This window comes from Notolepis coatsorum (genome assembly GCF_963971535.1).
Source record: "Notolepis coatsorum genome assembly, chromosome: 5".
NCBI lineage: Eukaryota > Metazoa > Chordata > Actinopteri > Aulopiformes > Paralepididae > Notolepis > Notolepis coatsorum.
Window position 1 is genome coordinate 12,769,153 of NC_140169.1, and position 12,837 is coordinate 12,781,989.

Genomic DNA, 12,837 nt, shown 5'->3' on the forward strand with positions numbered 1-12,837 from the left:
TCTCCTCCTGTAACACAATAAGATCACTTGACTCACAGCACCTTTCCCTCTCCTCCTGTAACACAATAAGATCATTCTGGACTCACAGCACCTTGCCCTCTCCTCCTGTAACACAATAAGATCATTCCTTGACTCACAGCACCTTGCCCTCTCCTCCTGTAACACAATAAGATCATTCCTTGACTCACAGCACCTTGCCCTCTCCTCCTGTAACACAATAAGATCTGGACTCACAGCACCTTGCCCTCTCCTCCTGTAACACAATAAGATCTGGACTCACAGCATCTTGCCCTCTCCTCCTGTAACACAATAAGATCATTCCTTGACTCACAGCACCTTGCCCTCTCCTCCTGTAACACAATAAGATCATTCCTTGACTCACAGCATCTTGCCCTCTCCTCCTGTAACACAATAAGATCTGGACTCACAGCACCTTGCCCTCTCCTCCTGTAACACAATAAGATCTGGACTCACAGCACCTTGCCCTCTCCTCCTGTAACACAATAAGATCTGGACTCACAGCACCTTGCCCTCTCCTCCTGTAACACAATAAGATCATTCCTTGACTCACAGCACCTTGCCCTCTCCTCCTGTAACACAATACGATCTGGACTCACAGCACCTTTCCCTCTCCTCCTGTAACACAATACGATCTGGACTCACAGCACCTTGCCCTCTCCTCCTGTAACACAATACGATCTGGACTCACAGCACCTTGCCCTCTCCTCCTGTAACACAATAAGATCTGGACTCACAGCACATTGCCCTCTCCTCCTGTAACACAATAAGATCATTCTGGACTCACAGCATCTTGCCCTCTCCTCCTGTAACACAATAAGATCATTCCTTGACTCACAGCACCTTGCCCTCTCCTCCTGTAACACAATAAGATCTGGACTCACAGCACCTTGCCCTCTCCTCCTGTAACACAATAAGATCTGGACTCACAGCACCTTGCCCTCTCCTCCTGTAACACAATAAGATCTGGACTCACAGCACCTTGCCCTCTCCTCCTGTAAGTAACACAATAAGATCTGGACTCACAGCATCTTGCCCTCTCCTCCTGTAACACAATAAGATCTGGACTCACAGCACCTTGCCCTCTCCTCCTGTAACACAATAAGATCTGGACTCACAGCACCTTGCCCTCTCCTCCTGTAACACAATAAGATCTGGACTCACAGCACCTTGCCCTCTCCTCCTGTAACACAATAAGATCTGGACTCACAGCACCTTGCCCTCTCCTCCTGTAACACAATAAGATCTGGACTCACAGCACCTTGCCCTCTCCTCCTGTAACACAATAAGATCATTCCTTGACTCACAGCACCTTGCCCTCTCCTCCTGTAACACAATAAGATCTGGACTCACAGCACCTTGCCCTCTCCTCCTGTAACACAATAAGATCATTCCTTGACTCACAGCACCTTGCCCTCTCCTCCTGTAACACAATAAGATCTGGACTCACAGCATCTTGCCCTCTCCTCCTGTAACACAATAAGATCATTCCTTGACTCACAGCATCTTGCCCTCTCCTCCTGTAACACAATATGATCATTCCTGGATTCATAATATTCATCCGTGGTCTCAACTTCCCCATCTGCGTTTGTAAAGTAATGTAGGATATATCCATGTTGGAGCTATAAGACGGCGGCACGGCGGCCCAGTGGTCAGCACTGCTGCCTCACAGCAAGAAGGTCCTGGGTTCGAACCCCAGCAGGGGGCCTTTCTGTGTGGAGTTTACATGTTCTCCCCGTGTTCGCGTGGGTTTCCTCTGGGTACTCCGGTTTCCCCCGCATGTTAGGCAGGGACTACAGATGGAAGCTAGCTAATTAGCTCAAATCTATCACATTTACATTGATGTGGAAACTGAAGATGTTCATTAATGTGCACTGTCCCTGGGTGAAAAAATTTATAAACAAACAAGATCATGCGAGTGCATGCAAGTAAGATAATTTAGCATTTTGTTGCACTTTAGTTTTGCATATTTTGTATAGTGTTTGGTCTTTATTCTTTTACCTTTTTTTTACTGTATGAAGCACACTCTTGGGGGGCTCGTACAGAACCAAGCATTTCACTGTAATGTACATGTACCTTATATGTGACAAATAAAACAAAACCTGAAAACTTGAAACTTGTACCCGTTCCATATGGAGCTCCTCCAGGACTGGTCTCTTGACGACATCACTGGAGTGCACCGTGGTGGTGACACTCTGGTGTTCAGCTTAAGAAGAGACATTTACATTTAGTCATTCAGCTGAACGCTTTTATCCAAAGCGACTTACAGGTTCTGGTACAACAAGTCAGCAGGAAGGGTAAAACTCTTTCAGCTGAGTAACAATGTTCATCAAACAGTGTTGAAACTTGGGTGCTGCAGTGTTGAGTGCATAGTAGTAGAGACATATTAGTATAGTAGGTAGTAATATAGACAAGGAAGATTAATTAGTGCTAAGAGTGCATGAAAACAAAACTTGAGTGCCCATGTTCCTGTGGACACATCATGTGTTGAAGAGGAACACATTAAACACTGTAATCTTCCCCCAACTGGTTTGTCCTGTCTGTGCTGTTGTCATGTCCTTGTATTGTCATGTTGGATTTTTTTATGTACTTGTTTTTTATGGAAAATCTAATAAAAATGTAAACGACCTAAAATAGAGATCACTTACTGAAATACATGTCGTGCCCAGTGGTGTGTTGGTGATTTCATACCTGGTTGCACTGTGTTTTAATGATGTCGCATGCACGCTCGCTCCCAGGTGTACGCTCCCGCACATGCGCATAAATGTTCCCTTGCACGGACAGAGAATAAAGACAATGCCTAATTGCCTCTAGGAATGGAATGTAACACATTTGTATCCGAGGGTGTATTTGAACACACCTGACGACCTGAGCTATTGTTATGCAAAGTAGCCAGGTGGGTACTTGGCGCATGAGTTGAGTGCAGCGCATTCTTGTGTGCACGCGCGTGCACATCCGTACATGTGCGTGCTCCTGCGTGCTCCTGCTCACAGACCTGGTTGAACGGCGTGCGACCCTGTCCCATGACAAACGCACCACTGGTCGTGCCGTGACACACGAGACCAGGCCGTTTGCATGTTGTGACACACGAGACCAGGCCGTTTGCATGTTGCGACACACGAGACCAGGCCGTTTGCATGTTGCGACACACGAGACCAGGCCGTTTGCATGTTGTGACACACGCGACCAGGCCGTTTGCATGTTGCGACACACGAGACCAGGCCGTTTGCATGTTGTGACACACGCGACCAGGCCGTTTGCATGTTGCGACACACGAGACCAGGCCGTTTGCATGTTGTGACACACGAGACCAGGCCGTTTGCATGTTGCGACACACGAGACCAGGCCGTTTGCATGTTGTGACACACGAGACCAGGCCGTTTGCATGTTGTGACACACGAGACCAGGCCGTTTGCATGTTGTGACACACGCGACCAGGCCGTTTGCATGTTGTGACACACGCGACCAGGCCGTTTGCATGTTGTGACACACGAGACCAGGCCGTTTGCATGTTGTGACACACGAGTGACATTAACACATTGGGTGGCCACGCCCCTTTGACCAAATAACCCCTTGAGTGCCAGGGCTTTAGTCAATGGAAGGTTGGGGATATTTGCGAACGCTTAAACTATATCTTAAATTATGGCTATGGGTCTAAAACACCCCTCGCTTATCAATGACTTGCTTGCAGTCAACATGTACGAAACGGATTGTTTTTTCATTGGTACATTTCGTTTTATACCGTTTTGAATAAGAGTATAGTTTCAGAGAGTTCTAGTAATTTCAGACACGTTGTGATTGCTATGAAAAAAACATCTGATTAACCCAATACTGGTAAAATAGAGTCCTTACCTCACATCAGATGTTCTGCAAAAAGATTAATCCAATTCCTGATCGCCATTCCAAATATTGATCGCGTTTATTGATCCAACGTTATAGTCCGAAACACATAATCGACGCTGCTCTGAGGGTCCTCAGTCAATCTGGTAACACGATACTGCATGCCAGAGATGGGAAAACCCTGGACCGGACTTTTTTTCTGATGCACATGGCCACCCAATACAATCCAATGATGTGCATTAACATCCGGGAGACGATAGGCGGCGGTATTTGCCCTTTTCGAGCTCAGACCCATTCACAATGATAACGTCAGGCTGGATGTATGAAAAATTTATATTTATCGCTAATAAAAGAAATAACGATTAAATAACGAGAAAACTCGTCATTGGCACTCAACGCATGGCGAGTTAGGACGACTAATCTCATCGTTGGCACTCAAAGTGTTAAGAATGACTGTTATATGGGCGGCTACGTGGCGCAGTGGGCAAGGCGCTCGCAACGAATGCTAGAGACTAGGTTCGAACCTCCTGTTCGAGTCCCGCTCTCCAGATTGCTTTCAGTTTAGCTGGTCGTTCACAGTAATACACATTGGCCGTATTACGGGGAGGGAAACTGAAGGGTGGGGATTGGGCGTTGTGGACAGCGACTCCTACAGGTCGGTTGGTGCGCCTGCGCAGTAGAATCAAGAAGCGACGGGGGACGGGGCCCCTCCAAAGCCCAGACCCCCGACGCTGAAAGATCGAGCTGCACAGGTGAAAAGATGCGATGGCTGTTAACTCGAGTATCGGAGGGGACTCGTGCTATGTATGACTTAGTCCACATTGCAGCCGGCTTGTGGGAGGCAAGAAACAACGTTCAACGACAGGGGAGGGTTGAATTGGACGATATGAAAATTGGGATGGGAGAAAAATAGAAAAACGGGAGAAAAAGTGGATAAAAAAAAAATAATGACTGTTATATGTTTAAACGCAAGCAGTCTCAGCCAAATAAGCGACCAAAAGAGGTTGCTTTGGTGCAGACATCGATAGCTCCACTGTCAATGGTCCCGGAAAAGGTCTGTGACAAACTAGAACCCAGTTCGGAACCATTCATGTTGGATGGGTTCATGTTGGACATGTTGGTTTCTCCCAGTGGTAGTCAGTTGGACCAGTGTGCATACTGAGGGATACTGGAGCAGCACAGTCTTTTATATTGTCAGACATGTTACCTTTTTTTGATGAGTCATCAAATGGCTCTTGTGAATTGGTGCAAGGCATCGAGATGGGTTTTGTGTCTGTGCCTCTCCATCAGATACACTTAAACTGCGGTTTAGCACAGGGCGTGTTCAAAGTGGGCGGGGGCCCGTCGTTACCAGTGAGAGGTGTCACTTTTCTGTTGGGGAATGACATCGCTGGTGGCAGAGTTATGCCAGTTTTAGAACACCCTGAGATTTTGCAGCCTGATGTATTGGCTCAGAAGTTCCCTGAAGTGTTCACAATTTGTGTAGTCACCCGTGCTCAAGCTTAAAAAATAACCTCACTTTTAATAAAGAAAAATGTATTAGAGATAAGGAAGGAAGATATGTTTTGGTTACGGGGGAAATAGAAGAACAACAAATAACTTTGATTAATGTCTACAATCCGCCTGGAAAAGGAGCAGATCTAATGAAAATAATCGTATCCTTGATAATGACAGAGGTGAAGGGAACACTCATAATGGGGGGAGACCTCAACTTGGTGATGAATCAGAAGGTAGACACCCAAAGTAGAATAAAACATAAATCGGAACAAGCGGCAGTGTTATTAAGAAAAACCCAAATAGAGTTGGGACTTTTGGATGTTTGGCGTTGTCTACATCCCCAAGGCAAGGCCTTCACCTTTTATTCCAATGCACATAAGGTCTATTCAAGACTAGATTACTTCTTTATGTTTAAAAATGAGATTTCAAAGGTCACAAAATGTGAAATATTACCTATAACTATAGCAGACCATGCACCAATCATAATGGAATTAAACTTGAAGATGGAACGAGGGGAAACGATTTGGAGGTTAAACAACTCCCTATTTGGCGACCAGGACTTCAAGGAGAAAATAAAACATAGCATGAAGTCTTACTTTGAGATCAATGACAATGGAGAAGTGACATCCACAATACTGTGGGAAGCTGCAAAAGCAACAATACGAGGAGAAATCATAGCATATTCATCCTGGAAAAAGAAGCAAAGAGATAGAGAAAAGATGGTACTGGAAAACAAAGTAAAAAAACTACAAGAAGAACATGAGAAAGGGAGGAACAAAGAAGTACAGATACAATTGAACGTAGCTAAAAAAGCATTGGAAACTATAGAAATACATGACATTGAAAAGAATCTCATGCTCTGTAGGCAAACATATTATGACAACAGCCCAAAAGCACTGAAAATATTAGCATTTAAACTAAAGAAACAGAAAGAAAAAACTGCAATAGCCACTATTATGGATAACAACTCCACATATAAGAGGGGGAAATCGAAAATAGCATTATGTTTTAAGGATTATTATCAAAACCTCTACACTCCAGAAGTAATAGGTGTGGACCCACAGAAAATTAAACAATACCTAGATATTTTAAACCTTCCCACAGTGTCCGTTAAACAAAATAATGAATTAGTACAACCAATAGTAGAGACAGAAATCCTAAAGGTCATCCAGAAGGGTAAACCGGGAAAAAGTCCTGGAAGTGATGGATTTACTTACGAATTCTACAGGGAGTTTAGATACCTAGTTACTCCCATCTTATGTAGAGTTTTTAATGAGATCCTACAAACAGGAAACTGGCCGGACACATGGAATTCTGCCATCATTACTGTTATACCTAAAGAAGGAAAAGACCCGACAGACTGTGCATCGTATAGACCAATATCACTCTTAAATGTAGATCAAAAATTATTCACATCAATTATAGCAACCAGACTCTCACATATACTACCTAATATAATTAACTTGGACCAAACAGGATTCGTTAAAGATCGTCTCCTAAGCGACAATGTGCGGCGTACTCTTAATATCATTGATTATGCAGTACAAACAAAGCAACAAATGCTGACATTGACATTAGATGCTGAAAAAGCCTTTGATCGGGTGTCATGGCCCTTCATATTTGGAGTATGTGAGAATTTTGGATTCCACCAAACTTTTATTAAATTGATTAAGGGAATATATATAAAGTAGGGCTGGGCGATAAAACGATAACGATAACTATCGCGATAAATTATTTCCTCGAAATAAACATGAAACGTGGTCGCAAAGTTTCGATATATCGATTTTCCAAGCTTGGCTCCGTTCAGCCTCGGCTCAACACACTCACTAACAACAACCAGCGTTACGTGATGACGTGCTTACGCACAACAGCTAACAACCAATCAGTGAAGGAGATGGCCGAGACCCGGAAGGAGGTAGGACTCACTCAACAACAAGGCTTGCTAGGCTAATTAGCTTGCACGGCATTGTTTTATATATTTACGTGCCGAGTATGTGTGTGTTTTGAATTCTGAGGCCACGTGTATGGTAGTGTGGGATATACAGTGGACGCCGTTTCAATATATTGTGGCGGAAGAGAGTATTTTAGTGTCATATTTAGCACATTGTCATGGAATACATCGCTTAGAACCAACAGGCTGGCTAGGATAACTAGCTTGCACGGCACTGTTTTATATATTTACGTGCCGAGTATGTGTGTGTTTTGAATTCTGAGGCCACGTTTATGGTAGTGTGGGATATACAGTGGACGTCGTTTCAATATATTGTGGCGGAAGAGAGTATTTTAGTGTCATATTTATTGTCATGAGATACTCCGCTTGTCGGCTAACGTGCGCAGACTGATGACGACATCAACTCGACTTGAGACATTCGCAGCAGCATAAGAAGTTAATTAAACTTAAGACGGACATTATATCGACGATAATTATCGATATCGAATTATATGAAAATAATTTTATAATTTTATCGCGATAACGTTTTTGGTCATATCGCCCAGCCCTAATATAAAGAACCTAACGCAAGAGTAAGAGTGAATGGGACACTCTCTACGAAATTTATTTTAAAAAGGGGGACAAGACAAGGGGACCCATTATCGCCCCAAATATTTGCCTTATGCATAGAACCCTTAGCCGAAAGCATAAGGAAAAATATGAGGATAAAAGGTCTCACAATAAAGGAAGATGAACATAAACTAGCACTGTACGCGGACGACATCATAGTGTATCTTACAGATATATATATTTCACTACCGGAGTTACTCGATGAAATTACAAACTATGGAGTTCTGTCTGGATATAAGCTTAATTTAAATAAAACTGAAGCTATGGAAGTAGGTGACCACTTGGAGAAAGACTTCAAAAAACAGTTTAACTTTAAATGGGACCGAAACAAAGTGAGATATCTGGGAATAACTATACCTAATAACCTAGACAATCTACATCAGTGTAATTATGGAAGTTTGGAGAACTCTGTAAAGGAAGATCTGAATAGGTGGAAAATTGTACCTCTCACTTTATTTGAAAAAATTAATATTATTAAAATGAACATCTTGCCACGTTTTCTATTTTTATTCCAAAACATGCCATTATACATAACACCTAAATGTTTCAACGTTTGGGAGGGGCTGCTGAGAAAATTTATATGGGATGAAAAGAAACCTAGAGTCAAACTCAAAATCTTGCAACAAAAAAAAGAAGGAGGGGGACTAGCATTACCTAATTTAATTAATTATTATTACGCAGCACAGGTAAAACCGATTCTAATATGGATGAAAAACGAGATGAGACCCAAATGGAAGTCAATTGAGTTGAATCTAGTGGAATCACTCAGCACATTGATCTTCTCCAGATATAAAAAATCACAGATCAAAATACACAATTACTCTATATATAACACATTTAAAATCTGGAGGGAAATATGTAAAATAAATAAAATTAAGGAACAAGAAATTATCTGCTTAAGACAAATAGCATGGGACCCAGATTTTTCTCCAAACAGTATTGACGGTTTTTTTAAGACATGGGAAGCTAAGGGCCTCATACTTTTCTATCAAATGTACAATGAAGGAGTGGATTCTTTTGAAAATGTAGCTAATAAATATGCCTGTCCTAGTAATCACTTTCACCGATACCTGCAAGTAAGAAGCTACTTAAGAGAAAAAGTCCAAATTAAAACTCTTGAAGATCTCCACCCCCTACTGAAATACATGATAAAGACTCAACAAAGCCATAACCTCAAAAATACAACTGGACAAATTTACAAAATGCTCCAAGAAAACAAAATTGAAGATTTAAGCTATATTAAAAATAAATGGGAGAAGGAACTGAAAACAAACATACCAGATAAGGAGTGGAATCAAAGCTTTAAAGATATCTTCCATTACATAAAATCACCCTTTTGGCAGGAGTATGCTTGGAAAATAAATATGAGGTACTTTAGAACACCATCGAGTATGTCCAAATACGAACAAAATGATCCCGGCTGCTGGAGGGAGTGTGGGGAGAAGAATGCTGACCATACACATATTTTCTTTACATGTAAAAAAATTCAAATCTACTGGTCAGATATTCTAGACATAATGGAACAGATGTTTAAGGAAGTGGGTATAGAAAAACATGATATACTCTTAGGAACACGCCCCAAAAACCTACAAAAAGAAGAACTATACCTTTTTTTTATTTTGAGAGCTGCAGCACTTAAACAAATTACAAGAGCTTGGAAAAAACTTGAACCCCCGAAAGTAAACAAATGGTTAGAAACTGTAGAGGACATATATAGTATGGAAAAGGTAACCTACAAAATCAATAAGAATGAAAATATGCTGGGAAAAAGATGGGGTCTCTTTAAACTATGGAGGGGTACTAGTTGACAGACAGATCAGTCTTTAAGGAAGATTTTAAGTAACAGGAAACAGTGATGATCTACTGATCAATTGTTGGGGAACACCCCTTAGGCCTACAGCTACTGTATACCTACAATGAAAATTCAAGCCTTTTTACTTATTATTATTATTTTATTTAAATTTTTAGTTTTTTGGTTGGTTTCTTTTTTCTATTAATTTCTTATTTGTTTGCTGTTATTATTGTTGTTGTTGTTTGTTGTTTTTCGTGTGTGTGTGTGGGGACGGGTAGGGATGGATGTTGGATGTGTGCCGGTCCGGGATCTATGCTGGTGCTCGCCCCTTTGTTTGTGTTTTCGTCTCCTGTTTTTTGTATGGGTGATGGGTACAAAAAAAAATAAAAGTGTCAAGATTTGGAATATGCGTATGTACATTTGTGTGGGTATGTACATATGTAGGTATGGACAGGTGCAGTTGTGTATGTGTATGTGGGTACACTTACTATACCTAAATGTAAAATGTTTTTGTTTGACACAATAAAGTATATAAAAAAAAAAAAAAAAAAAAGCACGTAGTTTGGGTGAAGTAGTTGACCTGTCAGAGACCATGTTAGCGACCGAGTTGTCTGATACGCCTGCTTCCCCACTTGCGTCTATTCAGCCTACCGATGAGACGAGTGACTTCTCTGCTCACATCGCAGCGACAACCAGAACCTGCCGATTCCTCCTGAGCAACGTCAAAAGGATCCGCCCCTTCCTGACAAAAGAAGCCACCCAACTCCTCGTCCAATCAACAGTCATCTCCCGCCTCGACTACTGCAACGCACTGCTAGCTGGCCTCCCGGCCACTGCCACCAAGCCTCTTCAACTCATTCAGAACGCAGCGGCCCGCCTGATCTCAAACCTACCGAAGTCGGCCCATGTCACCCCACTTCTTAGGGACCTGCACTGGCTCCCCATTGCTGCACGTATCCGCTTCAAGGCCCTCGACCTAGCATACCGTGCGGCAAAGGGAACCGCTCCCGCCTACCTCCGGTCAATGGTCTCTAACTACACACCCTCAAGACCCCTACGATCTGCATCTTCTGGCCGCCTTAGACCTACTCCTATCCAAGCTCCGGGAGGGTCATCAAAGAGAAGCCGCCTATTCTCAGTCCTTGCCCCACAATGGTGGAATGAACTACCCACCCCAGTTAGGACAGCCGAATCCCGTCCAATCTTTCGCCGTCGACTAAAGACGCACTTCTTCAACCATTATCTGAAAAAAAAATAAAAAAAAAAATATAAATATTTTAACCCTAACCAACCTTACTGTCATGCACTTAATAAACTAACCTACACTGTAACACGCAACACTTTGATGAATATTGTTACTCAGCTGATAGAGTTGTATCCTTCCTGATGACCTGTCGTACAGAACTTGTAAGTCGCTTTGGATAAAAGCGTCAGCTAAATGACTAAATGTAAATGTAAATGTGACCAAGTAACTCTTCAGCGGGATAAGCTTACCTCTGAGACAACCCAGTGACCCATGACTTGTGGTAATCTTATCGTTGCTCAGAAGGAAGACTCTAGTCTAGCCAGATGTTTTGCCACTGCTCTTGCTCCAGAGATGGCTAGAAACAAGGAAGTGGCGTATTTTGTTGAAAATTATGTCCTGATGTGGAGGTAGAAATCACGGATGGATTTTGAGAATGAGTGGAGTTATGTGGTTCAGATTGTCGTGCCTACACCATATAGACTCTGGCTCATGATCATCTCTGGTCGGGACATCTAGGGATCACAAAAACCTACAACCGAGTTTTAAAGCACTTCTTCTGGCCCGGGTTAAAGGACTAGCTGACTGACCTCCTTCTCCCCTACCACCCCAACCGATCCCTCCGGTCCTCTTCCACTGCTTCCCTCATCGTCCCGTCATCCAAATTAAAACGTTTTGGAGATCGGGCTTGCTCACGTGCTGCACCCCGACTCTGGAACACCCTCCCTCAGACCATCAGAAACTCTCCCTCACTCTCCACCTTTAAATCCTGAATCAAAACATACATGTTCTCCCAGGCATTCAACCTTCCCAACCCATAACCACCCTCCTTCAACCTACCACCTCCCTGTCCCCTGCCCTACCTTCTCTCCGTCCCCTGCCACCCACCCCCCCCTCGGTGTCCCTTAATTACTTTCATGATTGTCTCCCCTACTGGCTTCTGTATTTTGTTGTTTGTTACTCGTGGTTTTATGTTTTTGTGTATTCATATTGTTCCCTATTTCCCTGTGGTTCTATGTTCTTTGTTTTGCCTATTGTCAGCGACTTTGGGTCATTGAAAAGCGCTATACAAATAAAATTTATTATTATTAAAGAGGGATGTAATAACCGATCAAGGTACTAACTTCCTTTCAGGTATAATCAAACAGGTGTTAAAGGAACACGCCAACTTTTGGGGAAATTAGCTTATTTGCCATCTACCCTGGAGGGTGTTAAAGGAACACGCCAACTTTTGGGGAAATTAGCTTATTTGCCATCTACCCTGGAGTTAGACAAGCAGATACATACATACCCTTTTTTAAGACATTTTCGTTTTCTAAGCAGATATATACTCGGACAAATTTTTTGCCGAACCACTGCTGCCTGGGCGTAGTGATTTCATCACCTAAAAGGCCCTGTTGTTTTTTGAAAAACGGGGCTTTTGAGGTGATATCACTTTGCGAGGTGATATCACTTTGAGGGTTTTAAAGGATCAGCTTATGGGAGAGACACCGCACACTAAACATAATTAACAAGCAAAATGTGTTGTCCTATGTGAGCAGGTTTAAAGAGTGGCTGCATGAGGCTTGCAGTGTCGCTAAAGAGTCTCTCTGCTGCTCAAAGCTCTATGAAACGGCAGTTTGACAGAAAGGTACTTCAACGTTCTTTAAAGTCAGAAGACATGGTTTTAGTTTGACTGCCCATCCCTGGCTCTTCTATGTGTGCTTTTTTTTTCTTTTTCTTATTCCATTGAGGAGGTTAAATTATACTGATTTGTGTTGTCAGGACTCCTGATAGGCGAAGGAAAACTTGAGTGTCACATAAACATGTTAAAGCGTTACCATCCTAGAGGCAACATGCAGTCTGAGACACATTTTGCGCCCCCCTGTGGCCGCTGTGGGAGCTGCA

General features: G+C 42.7%; 1 protein-coding gene across 2 annotated transcripts in view; it reads right to left on the bottom strand.

The window, feature by feature from the left end:
- piga (phosphatidylinositol glycan anchor biosynthesis, class A) overlaps nucleotides 1-12,837 on the bottom strand; it is a 53,913-nt gene that overhangs the window by 21,225 nt on the left and 19,851 nt on the right. The gene's annotated exons all lie outside the window — the stretch shown is intronic.